The sequence below is a fragment of the Musca autumnalis genome, unplaced genomic scaffold, assembly GCF_047663935.1.
Source record: "Musca autumnalis isolate F117 unplaced genomic scaffold, ASM4766393v1 scaffold_1, whole genome shotgun sequence".
NCBI classification, from domain to species: domain Eukaryota; kingdom Metazoa; phylum Arthropoda; class Insecta; order Diptera; family Muscidae; genus Musca; species Musca autumnalis.
In genome coordinates this window covers 299,162,129-299,184,273 of record NW_027411644.1, presented here as the reverse complement: position 1 = coordinate 299,184,273, position 22,145 = coordinate 299,162,129, and the positions used below count along the sequence as shown (strand labels likewise).

Sequence of the window (22,145 nt, the reverse complement as noted above, 5' to 3'; positions counted from 1 at the left end):
AGATATCTTTATGAATGAACAATGCTATATTGATGTTGTTGTTGTTGTTTTTAAGTATGAAACTCTGACATATGCCTAGCAACAAGATTTACTACAACATTCTTTTATCCCACGTGCTTACAAATTAGTCATATAAATATGTTTGTAGCCATTTAAGTAATTTGAGATTAATTTGTTTGGCCCAAAACAGATCATATTTTGTTTTTATGTTTCGAAAGTGTCAACGTCAGGTGGGGTACACACGATCAGTTTTGACTGTCGATTTTTCGGAAATATCGATAAATGTCAAACTGTCCAGCAACCACAAAATATTTTGTGGTTGCCTGATGACTGACAAAAATGAACGGCCACGCTGGCAAGCAACCGATTATTTGAGCAAAACTGGTCGTGTATACCCCACTTCAGAATTTTGTTATTTGCCATATTATAGAATTTCGTAAGAAATTAAAAAAAATTATTTATCTTTTTATTAAAAGATTCACATCTCCCAACCCTGAACTAAATGCACCAATTGCATTTGCAAAATATGACAAACATACATATTTGCTTCTGATGGCAACAGCTTTTCATTCTCTCCATAATATACTCCCACAATTCCAACTACTGAGTAGAATATAATTTATTTTGCACAATTTCCATAAATGACATTGTCGGGGTTATGTAGGCGGCAAGTAATTGCTCACCATACTCAGCATGGGAGAGAAAACTCGCAACAACAAACATGGTGACCCACTTTTATGTGGAGAATAAAACATGAACTTGACCTTAGAATTTGGAACGATTACAACATACAATGTATGTCATACATAACTAGTTTTTTTTACAACTTGGACACATGTTCAATTTCTGAAATAACTAAAAGTAACCACAATTATAAAGGTATATCCGTTTTGTTGTTGTTGACTTTTCTCTACTTCTCACCGCCATAATGTACAACAAAACACATGTCATGTGGCCTAAATTTGTGGCCAACAACTTCCTAGAAAATAATACTTGAAGAAAGTCAGAAAATAATCATAAAAATGTAGGTAACCACAATAAAAAAAATGAATGAAATGGTCGGTCGGGCATTTTGTGGACAAGTTCTTTATCAACCAACCAACAAGAAATTGTGGACGACAAATCAAAATTTTATGAAATTACACATGTCAGCACTCTTTACTAAATCCAAAAACAATTCTTCCAAAAATAAAACGACTAATTCATGGCAACAAATGACACATTACAAACAACAACAAATCATTCTACATGAAAAACGCATGCCATAAAATTCCACATCGTACACACTTTAAACTTAAAAATGAAATGTAGAGCAAATGTTTGTATTTTTTTATTTTTTGCTATAAATTAAATTAAAAAGTAGAGTTGTATAGTTCATGAACGAACTAGTTCAATTGAACGATTCATTGAATAGAGCGTATGAACTAGTCAGTCGATATAGTTCATTATAGTTCAATAGTTCACTGAACTGTAATCAGTCGGTAACCGTACGATCAACGAACGATTCACAATCTAGTTCAACATGTCGTTCACAAATACATAAAATGACGGCGTCGTCTTTGTTAAGGGATGCCCTTGTAATGTGATCAGTTTGTTTATGTTTTGGATCAAGGTACATGGAATAGCTTTCCGAAAATGAAGATTTCTACAAAAACATACGAGACCTAACATATTACAATATGTCGAATCCATTACCTATTGAATCTGCCTTTTTGGACAGAAAAAAATATTTAAAATGACAATTTCTACACACACAACATACGATTTTTTCCAGCCACCTAAATGAAGCATGTTTTTTCTAAAATTAATCTTTCTTTAAGAATGCAATAATACTATATAAATATAAGCTCTGTTCCTTTACGTGCAAGAATCTTCAAGTTTTACCACTTTTTACTCGAAAAGCGTTCCTTTACTTCAGTTACAATACAATTCATATTGTAGCAGTTTACAACTTTTACTACTTTTGCCAGTTTTACCATTTTCAAAAGTAAAGGAACAGACCAAAAATATTTTTGTTATGGAGTAGTTAAATTATATTAGTCTTATGTTTGTTTGTATTTGGTGTATGTATGCGTTTTCATCAAACGACCGATTAAGAGCCGGTGAACGATTTTGATCCGAATGATTGAACTGGACAGTGAACTATGAACTATATTACTGACCTAGTTCAGTTTTAAGAGCTGAGCTATTGAACTAGATCTTTCAAATGAACTAGATTGTACAACTCTATTAAAAAGCCATGACAAATAAAACATTTAACCAACAACTATAAAACCGCACAGAAAAACACAAACACGCTCTCTCGCAAAACAAGATAAATATTGTTCACATGTAATAAACATTTAGTAGTACTTTTTATTTAATTAATTTGTTAATGTTAGCAAGGAGGGGGGTGTATATTTGTTCTGCCCTCAAATCCATTGAAACAAAATTGAAATGCTTGTTTGATGAGGGTTCTCTCTAAACTTTTAGAAGCTTTGTAAACCAAATGACCTTTGATATTTTTTCCTTTGACATTCGTTTTGTTGGTTTAATTTGGAAGCCATTATATCAGGCATTTCTATACGAACGATTTGTTGAGTAATACACATGGAACTTATGGAAAGTGCAAAAACATACAACAACGATAATAACTGCAATAACAAAGTTAAAGACAGTGGAGAAAATTCAAATAGGGCAATAGAAATATAAAATTTTAAATAAATATATGGATAATTGCATTGTAATAACACTATGCAACACAGAAAATGCAAACAACTTCTAGTATGCCATTTTTTGAAAGTACATATTGAGACTACAAAAACCCTAGTAGGGGTTTGTCCTGTCAGATCCAGTTCGGATTACGGCATCATCTAAACCGGGCTAAAACTACAGCTTTTTGCATTTATCGGGACTTTATATCAAAAACGGATAGGAATTTGATCCTACTGTCTTTGGAAATACTGTAGCCCTAAACTAGTAGAACTTATCTTTTGAACAGAACACATAAGAAAACTTCATCTAGGGCATCAAAATCGATAAAATATAGAAAATTTTACATAATTGCTGAAATTCTGGTCAGTATCAGCTAAACTGTTGGGAGTTGAACCAAGTAACCTTTTGCAAAAATATTCCAAATAAATTTCTCAGCAATTCTTCAGAACATTCTGAAACTCTAAAATGTTCACTTCATGTTATTTCAGCGGTATTTTGCATCATATCTTTTTCAAAACACGTATTTCAAACACACTTCACACCATATTTATTAAAAAGTATTTTAAAAAAATACGGAAAGCAATGTGATAGAGTTATTTTACAAAATAGCATGTTCTGAAGAGTTGTGTATTACATTTTAGCGAATATTTTTCCAAAAGAAAACACTTAGAAAAAATTAACGGTTTTGGAGATATGGTGCGAAATGTATACAATTATGGAAATTTTCGATATTTGTTAAAATTTGAGGCAATAAATGTAATGTTTTGAGTTCATTATTTGTCCAAATATGTTATTCTTGCCTTTATCTACATATATGCTTCGGTGATCAGATGTAGATTCACATAGGTTTCAGAGATATAGGCCAGAATTGCTTAAAAAAGTCAATATTTAACCATGTTTAGATGGGGCCATAAAATCCAACCTGGGGTTTTGGTAGTTTGGGTCTGTACCTTTAAAAAATCCTCAGTTCAAATTGTTTTCACAAGATTACCTTAAAAATGTTACACACTGTAATTAGATGATTGATGATTTAATAAAGAAATTTATTGCAAACCTACATCAAATTTCATGAAGGACAACAATTTCGGTTTCCCCCTCACAAAGTTCCCAACTTTCGGTTAATTGCAGTTTAAAAGCTGTTCGAAGATTGTTTTGACATTTTTACCGAAGGTAGTCCTTGTGATTCTGATTACAGCGATATACTGTTTTTCGTGGGCAAATCCATGATTCCTGAAATGCTCTAAAAAGTCCTATGACGACAAACTAAAATTGCTGGGGGAACATTAACTATCGTAAAGAGTGACAGACACCGGTAGAACCATTGCAGATCGCAATTTTGGACAGCTTTTATCGGAACCTTTTTTCAGAAAAGGTCAAAATTTTCGCTTGAGTGGAGTTCAAAGGCCGCTCGAGGATTGTTTTGAAATTTTCAGCGATTGCAAAAATATAATTTTTTTGTGGGCAAATCCATGCTTTCTTACATAATGTCCCGCTCCAAAAAAAATCCTACAGTGACCAACTCAAATGGGCACGATAAATATAGAAAGAAACGACTCTCAAAATTAGATCCAGTTCCAAGATGGAGTCTGTTGGTACACATCTTTCGCAAAAGTTCAAGATTTTTGCGCTTCAAACTGTTTAACGTCATTTCTGAAGACATTTTTTTATTTTCCCAGCAAGAACTTTCTCAGAGAGTAAGGAGTTTTTGTGCTCTTTTGCAAGAAAATTCTAAAAAGTAAACAGACACCTTCCCAGCAAAAACAAGCAAGCAATCAGCTGACTTGCCAAAACAGAAAAAAGGAAGCAGAAATGTTGTATTCTATTTAAAATAATACCCTAGACAGACGGCAGAGTTAATTTGCATTAAAAATTCCTTAATTTGAATTAACTTTTTATCCTGACAGACGATAGTTTCTGCATTTATGAAACAGCTGTTTGTTTTGTTTGTTTGTACCCAGCAGACCATTTCATAAAGTTTTACAAAAGTTCGCCAAAATATGCGAAACAAATATACTTTCTACCATTGAATTTTTCACCACGATAATGCAAAAATAAATTTAATTTATTCGCGATATTTTTGAGACTTTTTAATATTATACAAATATTGCAAAATTTAAAAAAGAACATTTGTAGAAGATATAATTTTTGATAGAATTGGTATGGTGGGTAATGAAAATTGTTGTGAAAATAAAAATTTTAAACAGAGATTTGTTAGAAGGCTTGAAAAACGATTAGCTGCTATTCCATTCGAAAAAGAACACTACTTATTTGAAAGAAACGCGAAAATTTCTGATTTATTTTCCTTTTTTATTTTCTTAAACATGGAAATTTGACAAAAGACAATTGATTTTCAATGCAAATTGTGTCTCAGAGCATGAATATGCTCTCTCTCCTACATGAATATGGGCTCTCTTTTACAGCATTGCCATATTGAAATACCTAAATTCAGTTTAAATTTCCTTTGATTTTGTGCATTAAGAATGTGGATAATGCACGAATTAATTTGAATTAAGGCAGTTTATGCAAATTAACGCTGCCGTCTGTCTAGGGTATAAAATAGAAAATGATCCAAAAAGGAATTTTTCCACATTGCACAGTGGTTCCGCCCTTGCACAAAAATCGAAAAATTGATGGCGACAAATCTGATTGCGATTGAAATAAATATTCTCTAAACATATCAAATTTTTAACATCCAGCATTATTTTTGTAAATTTACATCGGTTATACGCCAAGTTAAGTAGAAGAAACTGTGATTTGTATGTGAGGCATTAAAAACGAAAAATACATCCGCAAAGCATTCGTAGCTTATGAGTAAAATTATAAAAAATTGAAGAGGTAAATGTGTAATTTTCTAAATGAAACTTATAGGTGATGGCATTGACAATGTTTTTGTGAAAAACAAATTCATAATTCGTTTTCTAACTTCATTAAAAATAAATTCTTTATATATGACTTTTTCTGCTATTTTTAATATAATTACTGTTAATTTATGTTAAGTTTTACTAATGTTGTGAGCATTTGTGAGTCTCGAAATTTTTTTAAAATTCACGGGAAAGTCTCTAGTTTACGATTAAAAAAGTCCAGCTGCCCCCATCTGCCACCCGCTAAGTTATTCCTCTTATACCTCGCCTGTAAAATCGTCAAAATTCCAAAAATCGGGAGGTACGTTTATATGGGAGCTATACCTAAACTTGGACCTATACTGAACATTTTTTACAAGGAGGTATATTGCTCACTCAGAACTCAAAATGCAAAAATACAGCCAAATCGGTTGGAAAATGTGGGTAAAATCGTCAAAATTTTGAAAATCGGGAGGTACGTTTATATGGGGGCTATACCTAAACGTAGACCGATATTGACCATTTTTTGCATGGAGGTATTTGGTACACTCAGAACTCAAAATGCCGAATTACAGCCAAATCAGTTGGAAAATTTAGCTAAAATTGTCAAAATACCGAAAATATTAGGGTACATTTATATGGGGGCTATACCTAAACGTAGACCTATATTGAATATTTTTTGCAAGGAGGTAGTTTATTCACTCAGAACTCAAAATGCAAAATAACATCCAAATCGGTTGGTAAATTTGGCCAAAATCGTCAAAATACCAAAAATCAGGCGGTACCTTTATATGGGAGCTATACCCAAATATGGACCTACATCCACTAAAAATGGGTTTCTTTCTTTTTGGCTGGTTATAAACCTACGTTTAAAATTTGGAGGCGGTAGCTCGATTAGAACTATTTTTGGCGCTTTTTCCATACAAGTGGGACCACTGTGCATTGCCACTTTTTTCTCCGAAAAAAAAACAATGCAATTAGGCTTGTTTTTAATTTTCACGAGCATAAATCACCGAATAATTAAAAACAGCTGATTGATTGTTTTCAGGAAGAAGAAGAGTTACAAGTGCTTGCTAGAAGAAATTTGTCCAGCAAGAATTTTCAAACTCTCAGTAAAAGAACTGTCAAAATGTCTCTCTCGAATCGCTCTCTTTTGCTGGCTTTTTGTGTTAACAGACGACTTCCAGCAACAATTGGTACAAATTGTTACAAGTTTTAGGGTAACCAGACAGATCTAATATTATAAGTTTACATTTACGAAATCCACTCGATTTTAACTGTCAATTCCATTGCTTAAACGTCAAATGAAATCCAATGGATTTTAGATGAGTTTTCATTTGACCTATACACAAAGGAATTGACAGTTGAAATCGAGTAGATTTCGTAAATCTAAACCAAGTATTATAATTTGATGCTGGGAAAGCCAATACTTCTTAAGATATGAGCCAAGAAATATTCCAATATTTACGACTACTCCTTCATACGCCTCTTACACTATAGTTGGTAGTCTAGTGGTATTTTTTTAATATACGATATATTGCTTATGATACCACCTCCCTATCTTTACATTTTATTTTAAATTTAAATTACATGTTCTTATCCAAATCTACCACACTGTATTTTTCACAAATCCGTTTCACATGAAAATGAATGCTATTTGACTCATACACCGCATACTTTTAAGTGTGTGTTCATGTGTGAGTACAATAACAATGCACGTGATAATTAACTTAATTATATAACAAGCATATGGTTGTTGTTGCTCTTGTTGTTATACATACGTACATATATGAATGCAACTACATATTGTGCAAAAATGATTAGTAATTTTATGGAAAAAAATAAATAAACGGAGCACTGAATTCCAAATACAAAAAAAAATCGCATAAAATAACTTGAAATAGGAGAAATAAATACAGTCCAAATTCTTCATTCACAAATCACGCCCCGCAAAGTTCTGCTAGGGAATTGTAGTTATCTTTATTGATATGGCTTAAACGCCTGTTAGACTATGAACTTATGCTATGATTTAAACTGTCAATCCCATACAATATACGTCAAATAAAATCCAGTGGATTTAGAACTACGATTTATTTGAAGTATATACTATGGAATTGACATTAGAAATCGAGTGGATTTATAAGTCTAAACGTACTATTAAGAATTTATGCCCGTTTTTCTAAAATGTAACTTATATCATGTTTACACGAAAGCCTTTTGTGGCTTTCCTCCTTTATGGGGATTTATTTTACATATAAATATGTACGCAATTCTCTAGTTAAAGTTTTATTTGATCAATATCCAATGAATTGACAATTTTAGTCCCGAGCTTTATCAAATCTTTTTTCATGTAAAGACACTTTCTGTTCTTTTTTGACTATTGTAATTTGCATACCATTAAAGCATAATTACTATAAACTTCAACCCAATTTACACTGATTCCAAAAACTCGAATATTAGGAAAATATGAGATTCTCTTTATTCTATCGTTTAATCCCGAGATTTACTGATTCCCGCTTGCTGTAAATGCGCTACAACAGCTCGGAAGAAAACAACGGTTATTTTCGTGTCACCATAGCTGTGTTCCTTTACTTACCTGAGGTTACCATTTTTACCATTTGTTACCATTTTTAACCTGCAAAGCGTTCCTTAACCCCAAAAAGTGGTAAAACTGGCAGCAATTTTTAAGAGAGTGAGAGAGGAGAGAGAGAGCACATATGTCTTTCACTTCTACCACAGGCTACCAGACAAATTTCTGCAAATTTGGTAGAACTGATTTTTCGACATTTGTTAAGTTAAGTTAAGTTAAAGTTTATTGAGACTCATAAAAAAACATACAATGCAATGCATACAATTTAAAACATTTACAAGAGGACTTAAAACTATAATGTATTATTTTAATTTTAGTAATTTGGGTGAATTAACAAATTGAAATTGTGGTAAAAGTAATATTTTAGTTATTAATTATCATAACAAATGCTAAATTATGCTTGCTCCCGGCATCCACCATATTTTGTAGAGCTCTTGGTCTACAGATAAAATCCTTAAAAACTACATTTAAATTTTTACCTTACAAACTATCTTACAAACTAAAAATAACAGAAAAAAACTAACCTCTGTGTGTACCAGGAATAGTGGATGCATAAAAGGAACTGCCAGGAATGTTGTTTGGATCCACCAAAATACCAATGGGAGACAAATAATTTGTATTTGTCCAACTTAAATTTTGTTCTGCACTTAAAATATTTTGCATAACGTTTCCTTCAAAATTTTGGAGACTCTGTACAAATTTAAGAGTACAATTTTGGGCGTAATCTGCAATGCGCACGACTGATGACTTTTCATAAATATATTTATTTGAAAATCTCCTGTTTTCCGATTTGTAGTTCTTCCTTATGCATTTCCGAATAATATTTCTTTCAAAAACTTCCATTTCTTTCATAACGGTTGGTGAAATGGTGAACCAAATCGGAAAAGCATAAAGAAGGACTGGTCTTATACTAACCTTGTATAGGAGTAATTTTGTTTCAGCCGATAAGAATTTGTTATGAAATAATGTAGCAAACGATCCCTTCATTCTGTTAGCTTTTCTAAGGTTTTCCCTAGCGTGCTTATTAAATTTTAACAATTTATCGAAGTTAACTCCAAGGTATTTAAATGAGTTTTCAAATGGAATTTCGTTCCCATGAAGAAATAATTTCAAATTTTTGCTTTGTGGAACCACGAACCGTTTGCATTTTCCGGATGCGTTTCGTAAGCATAACGCTTTACTTTTCGCCACATTGATTTTAATTCCCCAATCCAAATAAAAATTATTCACTTGCTCAAGGTGAGAAGATACCTGACGGAGAGCTTCGACGGGTGATTCATGGTGCGCGTAAAGTAACGAATCATCGGCATATAATATTCCCTTCGAATCACCAAATTCGTGAGGAAAATCGGATAAAAAAATGTTAAACAAATAAGGGGAAAGTATTGAACCTTGTGGGACTCCACAGGTTATATCCCCCATAGATGACAATTCATTGTTATGCAAAACACAGAATTTCCTATTTTTAAAAAAACTTTGGACAAGCTTGTTCAAAGAATTTGGAAAACCTATTCTTATCATTTTATACAATATGCCCTTATGATCGGCCCTATCAAATGCTTTTTCAACATCAAGTGAAACCGCAATTGTACACTTACGTTCCCTCAAATGTTGAACAACATCGCTTGTAAATTTAAGAAGAGGATGTAGTGTTGAATTTCCTTTTTTAAACCCAAATTGACATTCTGGAATAAAACTACTGGTAACACTTAAGTCCAATTTTATTTTAATAATTTTTTCAAATAATTTTCCTAAATTTGGAAGCAGAGAAATGGGTCTCAATGCAGTTACGTCATTGTTACCACGTTGTTTCTGAATCGGTAGTATTTTAGCAATTTTCCATGAATTTGGAAAATAGGAGTTATTAAAACAATTATTATAAATAATAGCTAAAAATTCATACGCCTCTTCTGGAAATTTTTTAATTACAAAATTCGAAATGTTGTCTATACCTGCAGATTTTTTATTGTTCATAGAATTTACTATACCCATAACTTCACTTTTGGAAGTAAACAAGGAACTAACAAGGTCGTTTGCCACGTCACACTCATCGTTAAATGTTGCAATTGAAAGTGGAATATTTGACATGACTTGATTAATAGTATCGTCAACAACATCAGCATTTCTGACGCGAGATGGAGAATTAAAAACGGCTTGAAAATGGTATTTTAAAGCAACTAGCTGACGATCAGTACCTTCGATTTCTAACCCATTGACGGCTACTGTTTTAATAGAAGCGCGATTAGAACGACCAATAATATTGTAAATGTCTTTGTATGTCGAGGGACCAGGTTTAATTTTAGCAAGGCGGTTATTAAACGCTTTGGCTTGCTCTATATTTATTTGCTCTTTTATTATTACCGAAATAAGTTCAATTTGTTTTGAAGTAAGTAGATAATCAGGATGCCTGCGATTAAGGGTACGAGAATAAATATTTTTCAAGTCCTTTTGCCACCTATATTTAGTTTTTAAGAGTTTTTTAACTTTCTCAGATGGAACAAATTTTTTATTGGAAATTTCAATTTGTTCGGAGTGGCGGGAAGAAACTAAATTTACTGATGTCTCAAATTTTTCTATATAATAATCAATCTCCTGGTTAGACAAATTTCGATTTTTCGGAGGCATGATCGCTGAAATTGCGCTACTAACATCATTTTTGAAAACTACCCAGTTGGTGTTCATAAAAGAAGTAAACGTTCTTGGATTTTTATATATAAAATCAAAGTCTGGTAAGACAATATTAATACTCAATGGGAGATGATCCGAAAAAGTAGGCAATGTTGACGTTTTATAGTTTATACTCAAACTGTCAATAATGTTATTACTTATTACGAAATGATCTAAGTGCGAAGAACCAGAGGGAAAAGAAGGATGCAAATCACAAATCCTTGAAACAGAAAGGGATTCGTTCTGCAACCAATTCAACAGAATGCAACCATTGTAATTGTTATCAGCATCACCCCAGGAAATATTTTTCGCATTTAGGTCTCCTCCTAAGATTAGACCATCAAAACTCTCGGCATATCGTAAAATTGCATTCAAACCATTTACAATTTCTAAACGATTATAATTGCTGGGGAAGTAAAGAGAACCTACAATAAATTTCTTATTGGCTCCATTGTATTTGACATCCACAACTGCAAAAACGCTTAAGAAGTTATGTCCCGGGATACAAATTCTTCTAAAAGAAAGGGATTTTTTAAATGCGATCGCAACTCCTAAAGGGCTTTTATCGTAAATTACTGAGTAATTATCTAAGAGTGAAAAAGTGTTATTACGCAAGTGTAATTCTTGCAAAAAAGCTATATCTACTTTGTAGTTAGTCATAATAGAATTTAATTCAACTCTTCTAGAACGATCTATTAAAGATCTGACATTAAATGTAACAATATGTAAATTTCTACGAGCCATATTGAGACTCAATAGTCTTCAAGATTCTTATGCATTCAGCTTTAGCTTCCTCTTTAGACATTGTCTTATACTTCTTCATAAATGTCATTATCTGTTGCTCCAAAGTAGGTTCCTCAGGCTCAAGGAACTGTTTAGCAATACTCATAAAATCCGAAATTAGCGACGAATTGAGATTTTTGGACTGAGACTGGTTAGAGTCAGATTTTTTAAAAAAACTTGCATATGATTGACCTACAGCATTTTGACAAGCCTTATCTACAATATTAGTTGCTGCCAGGTTACGCGACTTTTGCTCATTTATATGTTTATTACGCATAGCACAGAAATTTTCATAGGCTTTACAACCTCTGTAATTAGAAGGATGCCCTCGTTCTTTACAATTAACACAGAATGGTTGAAGACCGCCATCAGATTTAAATGAGCATTCACCAGGGGCGTGTGATTGATCACACTTAAGGCAAGCAAAAGGCCTGTTACAATTTTTAGAAAAATGACCCCATTGTTGGCACCTCCAACATTGGGGAATTTTCGAATTTACTTTAGGTTTCTCAAAAGTAACCGTTTGACCCAAAATTTCCTTAATGCTTGTGATATTAGTAAGCAATGCTCCTGCGTTTAAGGTGATCAAGAAAAGGCCCGTGTCAAACCCTTTTTTCCTTGAATAATCGGTAGAAAATTTCGTAACTGACTCTGCAGTGTTAGGAGAAATTTCGTCGATATCTTGTTTAATATCTATAGGGTTCGTTTTATAATATAAACCCCTACAAATAACAGTTTGGCGTTTTAACTCTTTAGGAGTGTAAGAATATGAATCAAAGCCCTTTTCCTTAAGCAATTGCATCATTTCAGTGTGCGCATTGGTATCAGTTAAATATAGTTTACTTCTACCTCCTGATTTATTCTTAATCCTGAAGGCAACGTTCTTGGCTTTTAAGTTAGCAATTAAGGAATTAATATTAATATTTCGCATGAAAATAGGCGGACAAAACGATTTCGTGGCGGATCCCTTTACAATTGAGGGAGAGGTTTTTTGAGCATCACTCGTATTGGAAGTTACAGGAAGTGTGTTTTTAGCTATGTTATTATCAGATTCAATATCCATATTGCCTAATATAGAAAATCTATTAGAAGAAGTTTGACTCACGGAATTCCCCTCCATGTTAACCTTTCGTTTTCTAGAAGTAACGATTTTGCCAGCATCATCCCGTTTAAATTTCTTGTGTTTGACAGTTGTAAACGTTTCATCACCATTGATTTTCAAATTATCATGATCCATAGCTTCAGAAGACAAAATGGAAGTTATCGTATCCGTACTTCCAAAATTCGATTTACTAGACAGATTCGTTGGAAAATAATTTCCTTCTTTCATCAACTGAAAATCTCCTGAATTTTCCTTTTGCAGTGATTTAGAGATAATTGCATCTTTTTTAGCAATAAGTTTTTCCACTGATTTGCCAGATGTTAATGTGCCACATTGGGAAAGAAGAGCAGGAGAATTCTGATCTTCAATATTAGTCGGATGTACACAATTGATGGGATTTTTTGCAATTATCGATTCAATTGGGGGCCGTGCCCCCGAATGCGGGTCCTTGACAAGTTCTTCCATATTGGAAAAAAGCCAAATTAAAGAGAAATAAGTCCTTTTTGATAATTCAGAGGATTTCTAGAAATTTTTTTTCCACAAAAATTACAAGTTTTTCAAATTATTTTTTTCCGACTTTATTTAGAAACAACCGGTAGGTTTGAATGTTCTATATCGACATTTGTTTGACGATTGTTTCACAATGAAGAAAAAAATGAACGAAAAACAGAAGAAAAAGTCGAACGCTGACAAAACTAAATTAAAAACTGTGAACTAAAAAAGAAAATTGATTTTTATGTTTCTTTTTGACATTGCTACCAGATCTACCATTTTTTCGTTCCTTTTCTGGTAAAAATGTTTATGAGAGAGCAATTTTGAGCAATTTCGACAGTTTTCTCTTTTACCACTTTTACCATTAAAAAGTAAAGGAACAAAGCTCATATAAATGTACCATGGTAAAGACCACTTTAGCAAATTTACACCGGCACCTTAAACATATATTTAGGATAAATACATAATTTTTGTATGACAGCTATTTCATGCAATTAAAGTCCGTGACAGAATCAGCTCGTTGCTTGCTTTCAAATGTCAAATTATATTGGGGATCGCCTGCGGAATTGCAAAGAGTCTCTGACATTCCTTTATAATTTCACATGTGGGAAGAAAGCAACGAGTTTCATGTGGTTGTTGTAACGCGACGCTCAACGGTCCGTATGTGCCGGGGCTTAAGGCATGTTTATATTATAGCCATTGGCAGGGTTAACCTTCATAATGAGGATTTATTTGACGTATAGGCAAAGGAATTGACATTTGAAACCCAGTGGGTTTGTTAAATCCGGTTATATATATATATATAAACGTCCTATAAGAGCTTAAATTGCACATTCTATTAAAGCCCTGAAATAACACCATGTTTACATTAGAGCTTTTGGCGGGGTATTCTCCTTTCTGAGGATTCATTTGACGTATACACAATGGAATTGACAATTTAAATCCACTGGATTAATCAAATCCAATTATAAGTCAGTGGACTGTAAAACGGTGTTTGCATTAGAGCTTTTGCCGGGTTAACCTTCTTTATGAGGATTTATTTGATTTATTTGACGTTTGCGCTATGGAATTGACATTTGCCAACGAGGTATAAGTGCAATAAATTCAGCACAACTTCTCTATAAAGTTTTTGCAAAAACGTAGTCATTACGATATGGATAATATTCATTATAAGAATTTCTATTTCAGATTTATTCAACTTATTTTCAAAGACAAATTAAATATAATTAAAATTGTCAAAGTCAAAATTTGCAATTCATAACAGCTATACTTGCTTTTATATCTTGTTTGCACTTACGAAGATTAGCCCACTGGATCTATTAAACCCAGCGGTTTAATCTTTGATGTTTGCATTAGCCATTGAGAGGATTAAGGTAGAATCCTCATGAAGTAGGCTAACTCGGCAAAAGGCTCTAATGCAAACGGGGTATTAATTACAGCTTCAGTACTTAACCAATATCAAATTTTCAACGGTGGCAAAATGCTGCTCAGCGCAATGTTTGAAACACAACTTTTATGTTATGTTAGGTTTACATTTACGAAATCCACTCGATTTCAACTTTCAGTTCCATTGCTTAAACGTCAAATGAAATCCAATGGACTTTAGATGATAGTTGAAATCGACTGGATTTCGTAAATGTTAACCAAGCATTAGTCTACTTTGGTGTTTATACATCTGGCAAGACTTTTGTTCAGCTCTTAAACTTTCTAGAGTACATCTTTTATTTCCCTTTTTTCTCTCTGTCTTGCATTCTGACACTTAAATTGACGGGAGTCTGGTCTTCTGTAAAGCCTGACTTCTGGTCGTCTATTCTAATAATTCATAAAAATTATCTTCGGGTTCTATTCAGCACATCATTCTTTAATACTAACAGTACATTTAGACTATGCTGGATTTAGCAAATCCAAAGGATTTAAGCTGTCATATTCATACAATGATAATGAGATAATGGACTTTATCATTTTATAAATATAATATATATAAATTGCGTTTAAAACAGCCCAAAATTCCTTCCTTTTAAAGTATTCCAATTCCTTCATATCTGCTGGTTTTATTGTTGGCTATCTTATTATGTGGCTTCTATTTTCAATATCTACTTTATTTACTTTAACTGACTGACGGAATTTTCTACAAATAAAACCGTCTAATAATTCCCACTTTTTATTAATCTCAATAGTGAAAGTTATGCCAAATTTTCTTCAAATCAAAAATAAGCTTCCTTTCAAAAAAAAAAATATTGCTCACTTTTCAATATTAATGACTTTGGTCAGTTTCACCAGTTCAGTTGCACAAAAACCATAAATACATAATTCCTCATAAATTTTTAACACACGAAACCACCAGCCGGTCGGCCGTACGGTTGGTCACGCATTGTTAAATTTTCACATTTACTGCAATAAATGGTCTAATTTTTCTTCCTCAATGATTTGTGATAAATACTGTATTTCTTTTATATTTTTGGCCTAAAGAAGTAGTAATCACAACTCAACACTCAAATAGAAATTTCCTATGGCAAATGTTCATTATTATTTTTTGTTGAAAAATTAACACCATTGCTTTATAATTGGAGCACATGAAAATTGCGTGTTGATGTGAATTTGGCTTTTTCTTCTTAAAGAAAAGAAAACATTTTTAAAAAATTCAACACATAAAAATGTTTTTAATGCTTAATTTTCAGTTGATGTTTAATATCTCAGAAATTTATAATGCATTAAAATCACTGAAGTGGAAGAAATTTTTTTCTTTAAAGCCTAAAAAACAGAAAGAAATAGGAAAATCACAATAATACCTATAGAAATTATAACATGTCTTAAGCAAGTTATTAAACACCTGTTAAATGTCATGCGGCATTACCCATTTCAAAAAAAACATGCCTTTTTTCTTATCGCCAGATTACGTAGAAACTAATCAAGAATTTATATCAACACAAATTGATAAGCTATCAATTGGATTCAGACCAGAAAAAGAAATTACTAAGAACAATTGTCTGAATTCCCACTTTCTAAACTTAATCGAGCATTTAATATAATGTAAAATATTTACATTATTTCTTTGTCATTTTGTTATTTCTGTGGGTCATAAATTATGGCCCTAAACATACAAAAAATAATCAGGTCAAACCTGTCTACAATATTTGGACTTTAAACAGTATTTTATTTGACAGTTTCATACACCTGATTGTCCAATAAAACTTTATCTCCATTCACAAATCGAAAAATGCAAAGCGTAACCACCAAAGCCCCCCGCATAGTTCTGATAGGGAATTGTTGTTATCTTTAGTGCATTGAGGTAACAATTCACTTTCAGGCCATGGAAACACATGTTGAGTTTTCTTAAACCTCATTTTCTATAATTAACTATCACTTAAAACTTTAGTAAAATATGAGATTTATTTGATGTTTACCCAATGTAATTGACAAATTAAACGTAATTTACACCGGCACAACTAAACAAGTATTTGGGACAAATGCGTAATTTATTTGACAGATATTCAGTGAAAGTGACAACTTAAATAGGTGTGTACGATAACTTTCCCAGCAATAATTAGTCAGTTCCAGCAACCTCTCTCAGTGAATTTTACTCTCTCAAGAAAGAAAAATTGCAGAAAGTTATCGAACAGCATTTTGCAAAAACTTGCAAGAAAGTCAGCTGTTTCCGAAGATGTATGAAATTTGTTTTTGTTTATTTTGATATTTTAAACCAAACGGAACAAAAACATAAATTTTAAAATTACATTTGACTTATTTAGAGCATTAATCCTATCCACCACGCTTTAAAATCTAAAAAAATGTGCAATTGTGAAATTTTCTTGGTCAAAAATGCTAACATTTTGAGTTGTTTACATTGAACAGGTGATTAAAAGTCAGCTGATCAGACTTGCAAATTTTTGCTGGGAAAATTTGTCCCGCAAAGTTCTCAGTCACAAAACTCTCTAAAAATCTCTCCAAACTCGCTCCCTTTTGCTGGATAATTTTGTTATCGAACAGCATTCAGTAAAAATTTGTACGAATTTGTACAAAGTATTGGGTTATCGTATGCTTGGTTTACATTTACGAAATCCACTCGATTTCAACTGTCAATTCCTTTGCGTATACTTCAAATGAAAACTCATCCTAAATCCATTGGATTTCTTTATTAATTTTCTCGTTTAGAGTTAAGCTTAATGATCTGAAATTATTTGCAAGTGAAAAAGGAAAGCCATGGACTCGAACCCACATAGTCACCAAATTACGTTACCTGGTTTCATTGGTGGTAAAGCAAATCTTCGGACGTATCGACTATGTAATGGCTTCTCTGTCCTAGAACTTATCGTTTTTCAAATGCAAATGTGTTTTTATACATTAACGGATATTTGGCCGTTGAAATGTATTTTCTTCACAACAACCGCTTTTTGCGATGCCTTTGAAGTTATGAGTTTTGGCTTTGAACGCTAACACGCCGTGACAACATTTTTTTGATATGTTTTCAAGGACGTGGGTTCAAATCCCAGCCGGGCTCAGCCTATTTTTTATTTTTTGAAATTTTGCCTGTTAGGGCGAAGATCATTTTTTTTTTAATGACTTTATTAATTTTCTCGTTTAGAGTTAAGCTTAATGATCTGAAATTATTTGCAAGTGAAAAAGGAAAGCCATGGACTCGAACCCACATAGTCACCAAATTACGTTACCTGGTTTCATTGGTGGTAAAGCAAATCTTCGGACGTATCGACTATGTAATGGCTTCTCTGTCCTAGAACTTATCGTTTTTCAAATGCAAATGTGTTTTTATACATTAACGGATATTTGGCCGTTGAAATGTATTTTCTTCACAACAACCGCTTTTTGCGATGCCTTTGAAGTTATGAGTTTTGGCTTTGAACGCTAACACGCCGTGACAACATTTTTTTGATATGTTTTCAAGGACGTGGGTTCAAATCCCAGCCGGGCTCAGCCTATTTTTTATTTTTTGAAATTTTGCCTGTTAGGGCGAAGATCATTTTTTTTAATGACTTTATTAATTTTCTCGTTTAGAGTTAAGCTTGGATTGGATTTCATTTGACGTTTAAGCAATGGAATTGACAGTTGAAATCGAGTGCATTTCGTAAATGTAAACCAAGCAGTACACACCTAATGTCGCATTTTGTTACAATCTGTTGGATGTAATGGTGACTTATAGCAGGTTTACAATAGAGCTTTTTGTGATCTTATGAAATTTTATGAGAATTTATTTGACAATTTAAATCCAAAACATTTAGTAAATTCAGTAAATGTAAGATGTAAACGTACTATAAAAGAGTTTTACTAACTCTCGTTAGGGCCTCGGCACAATCGGTTCGTTGTGTGTCGCGTCACGCATTAAAAACAACAACCCCATGAAAACTTCAAAAGAAACCTTGGCATCACTTAAATTTTTTGCATGTGGTTGTTGTAGAGCGGCCCTCAACGGAGCCACTGTCTCAAGGCCTTACTTACACTTTTTTCATGAGGTTGTTGTTTTTGACGCGTATTTGGCCCCTTAATGCCTCAGCACATACGGTCCGTTGAGTGACACGCGTTGTCCCAAAAAAAGTTATATTATGTTTAGCATTAATACCGATTCCTTTAGGTCTGAATGCGCTCTTAATTGTATCATACATGTTTTCCATGATTATACGGTGTCGTTATAAGGCCAGATGATTTCACACAAGCTGTCAAATTTATTGTGATAATGAAATATATTCAAACTGTCAAATGAAACCAATTTTTTATTTTAGTGTCACATTTCAACCAATGTTTACATTGGAGGTTACGCAATGGGGTTGACATTTCAAATCCAGTGGATTTATTAAATCTGGTTATATGTAAACATACTATAAATGCACCATGGTGTAGATCATTTCAATCTAAAACTATATTTACACTGGCACCTAAATAAAGTGTGTTAGGTAAATACGTCATTTATTTGACAGATTTATATTAAAACTTGTTTGAAGTTAATGAACTTAAAGCTTTTTTGGTCATACTTTATGGTCTGTTCCTTTACTTTTGAAAATGGTAAAACCGGCAAAAGTGGTAAAAGTTGTAAACTGCTCCCATATGAATTGTATGGTGTCTGAAGTAAAGGAACGCTTTTCGAGTAAAAAGTGGTAAAACTTGAAGATTCTTGAACGTAAAGGAACAGAGCTTTAAATTGACAATGGTCAGTTAATTTATGTTGGCAACACTCAACATCCATAATAGCAAAAACATCTGATCATGATGAAATAATAAGGTGGCCAACTGATTAATTTCAATCTGTCAAATTTGTCAATGTGAATAAATTCTATGAACATGTACACAGACATTTGGCCTGTTCCTTTACTTTTGAAAATGGCAAAACCGGCAAAAGTAGCAAAAGTTGTAAACTGTTCCCATATGAATTGTATGGTGTCTGAAGTAAAGGAACGCTTTTCAAGTAGAAAGTGGTAAAACTTGAAAATTCTTGCACGTAAAGGAACAGCGCTATTTTGACAGCTTGAAGCTTGATTTTCTGTCAAAATAGAGCTTTTGTCCCGCAGATTTCGTGAACTTTTAAAATGATCTTGCAGCTGATCATGATTTTTCTCTTTAAATGTCAAATTTCTATACTTTTTGTACTGTGATTCAATCATGGTGGAATAATAAGGTGTAACGCCAAAAACAGCTGATCTTCATACCAGTTGTCAAAAGGCGTTATTGTGAATAAAATCACATACAAAATGTAATCAAGCAATTCACAGTAATGCATTATTGTGAGCAAATTTGACGTTTGGCATGATTAGATGTAACACCTTCTTATTCCACTATGGATTCAGTCAAAATCATGGTGGAATAAGAAGGTGTTAAATCAAATCATACCACACGTCAAACTAGTTCACAACAACGCATTACTGTGAATTACTTCTTTACCTTCTGTATATGATTTTATCCCACGATAATGCATTTTGACAACTAATGTGATAATCATCTGTTTTTGCCGCTGTACCTGTATTATTGTGCCATGATCAAAATAGAGTATTTTGATATGTCAAATCATAGTCAGCTGTTTGTGCTGTACAACCTGATAATAGGCCCATGGTACATGCATCAATATCTCTATACGATTAAACTATAGATATGGAATGTCCTCTAGATAACGATTCAATATCTCAAATTTCTGATATCAGTTATCGCATTCTCACATTCTCTCTCGCACTACTAATGTGGACTTTACTCCTTATTATAAATAAAATTACCATTGACAAACATTATATTATCATGCCACATATTTTTTCAGCACAGGAAAAAAGCATGATTTGCCTTATTTTGTTTGGTTTTATTTGAAAAGCATTTTTAGTTAATTTTTTTTCGTTAACTTGGTTCGAACAGCAATGCCTTCACTAGAGTAATTTTTTTAAGAATAAAAATAATTTAAATATTGCTTTTGAGAAAGAAATAAATAAATTTAAACTTTGAACAAACAGACACACCAAAATAAACCTACAAAATGTAAACGTCAAGTATGCGTAACGATTCAAGCAGCCTTACTACTTTTACGCCACGCTCTAGAAGTACGATTTTTACTCCAATAACGAGTTGTTTGTTGTTTGCTGTTGGGCCAACGTTTATATTCTTCCTTCACTTAACCCACAATGAAACAACTAAAACTTATCAACAAATTCAACATGACCACGATTACCAACCAACCATCACCCACCAACAACGACAACTACAAAACTACTACAACCTTTCTTTACTTTCTACATCTTGCGTTGAATTGAGTTGTTCGCCATAATTTTGATTTGTTTGTTTGTCTTTGTTTTTTTTTTTTTGCATTTCTGTTCGATTTATCCTTTGTTTTGGAGTTCGTATCAGGGGTGACATTTGCACTGGGTTTATAAGTAGTTTGTAAATGCACTATCTGGTACGACACGCCATTACGATCAATCTACTGGTTTGTTGTTGTTTTTTTATAAGATGAAAATACAAATATGTAATAAATTTAAAAACTTTACTACAAGCTATGCAATTTTTCGAAAATAAAGTAAAAAGTGTTTTGAAATAACAACATTTAGTGATAATTTTCCAGACTTAAAATAATAATATTAAGTTGTTGTTGTTTTTTTCGATAAATATAAGTTTTATTTATTTAAGGTATGTTTTTAAATGAAATTTTTTTTATTAATAATATTTAATATTTTCTTTTTAAGCTGACCACTAAATGAAAAATAATAAATAAAGAATATTTTTTGAACAAACGTTTTTCTTAACTTGGTGTTTTATTAATAGTTTTATTTAAGTATTTTGTTTTATTCATTTCTTAAATAAATGTTTGGAAGCCGCAATCTTGAAATATGTATTTATTCCACAATTATTTTGGGGTATTTTCACATTTGAATCAACTGCAGTGTTATATAGTATTTTTCTTATTTTCTTCTCATTATTACAGGGGCCAAATACTAGCAATAATAATCCAAAATAAATACAATTTACATACAATGCGTAAACGTAATGTATACGTTGCGTGTAAAGTTTGTTTTCATATCAAAAGTTTTATAAAACTTTATTTACATTGGTCCCTAAAACAGTTTTTTATTTCATCAAATATCTAACAGATTTTAACAAAATTCAACGTTTTGACCGAAATACATTATTTATTTGCCAACGTACATTAGGTTTTTGACAGATATTCGATAGAACTGGGTCATTTGGCTTTGTCAACAGGGATTTACCCTCAACCTATGTGAATGGAGGCATTCATCTATTGGTAAATTAGGAATTCGGTTACACAACCGAAATCCTTTTCCTAAAATATTGTTTATACAGAGGATTTTCAGTATTTTGTGGCATTTTTCGGGAAGTATAAATGTAAAAAGTAAACAGACACCCTCCCTGTAAAAACCTGCAAGCTATCAGCTGATTTGCCAAAACAGAACACTTAGTCCGCCATTAAAGGAACCAAACAAGCAACAATTTTATATTTTATTAAAAATAAAATAGAAAATTACCCGAAAAAAATAAA

General features: G+C 32.4%; 1 long non-coding RNA gene across 1 annotated transcript in view; it reads left to right on the top strand.

Moving 5' to 3' along the window:
* Positions 1 to 22,145, top strand: part of LOC141389814 (uncharacterized) — a 37,941-nt gene extending 15,796 nt beyond the window's left edge. Inside the window, exon 2 of the long non-coding RNA XR_012409183.1 lies at positions 1 to 22,145. This exon is cut by the window's left edge and continues 11,285 nt beyond it. This is a non-coding gene — a long non-coding RNA (uncharacterized lncRNA).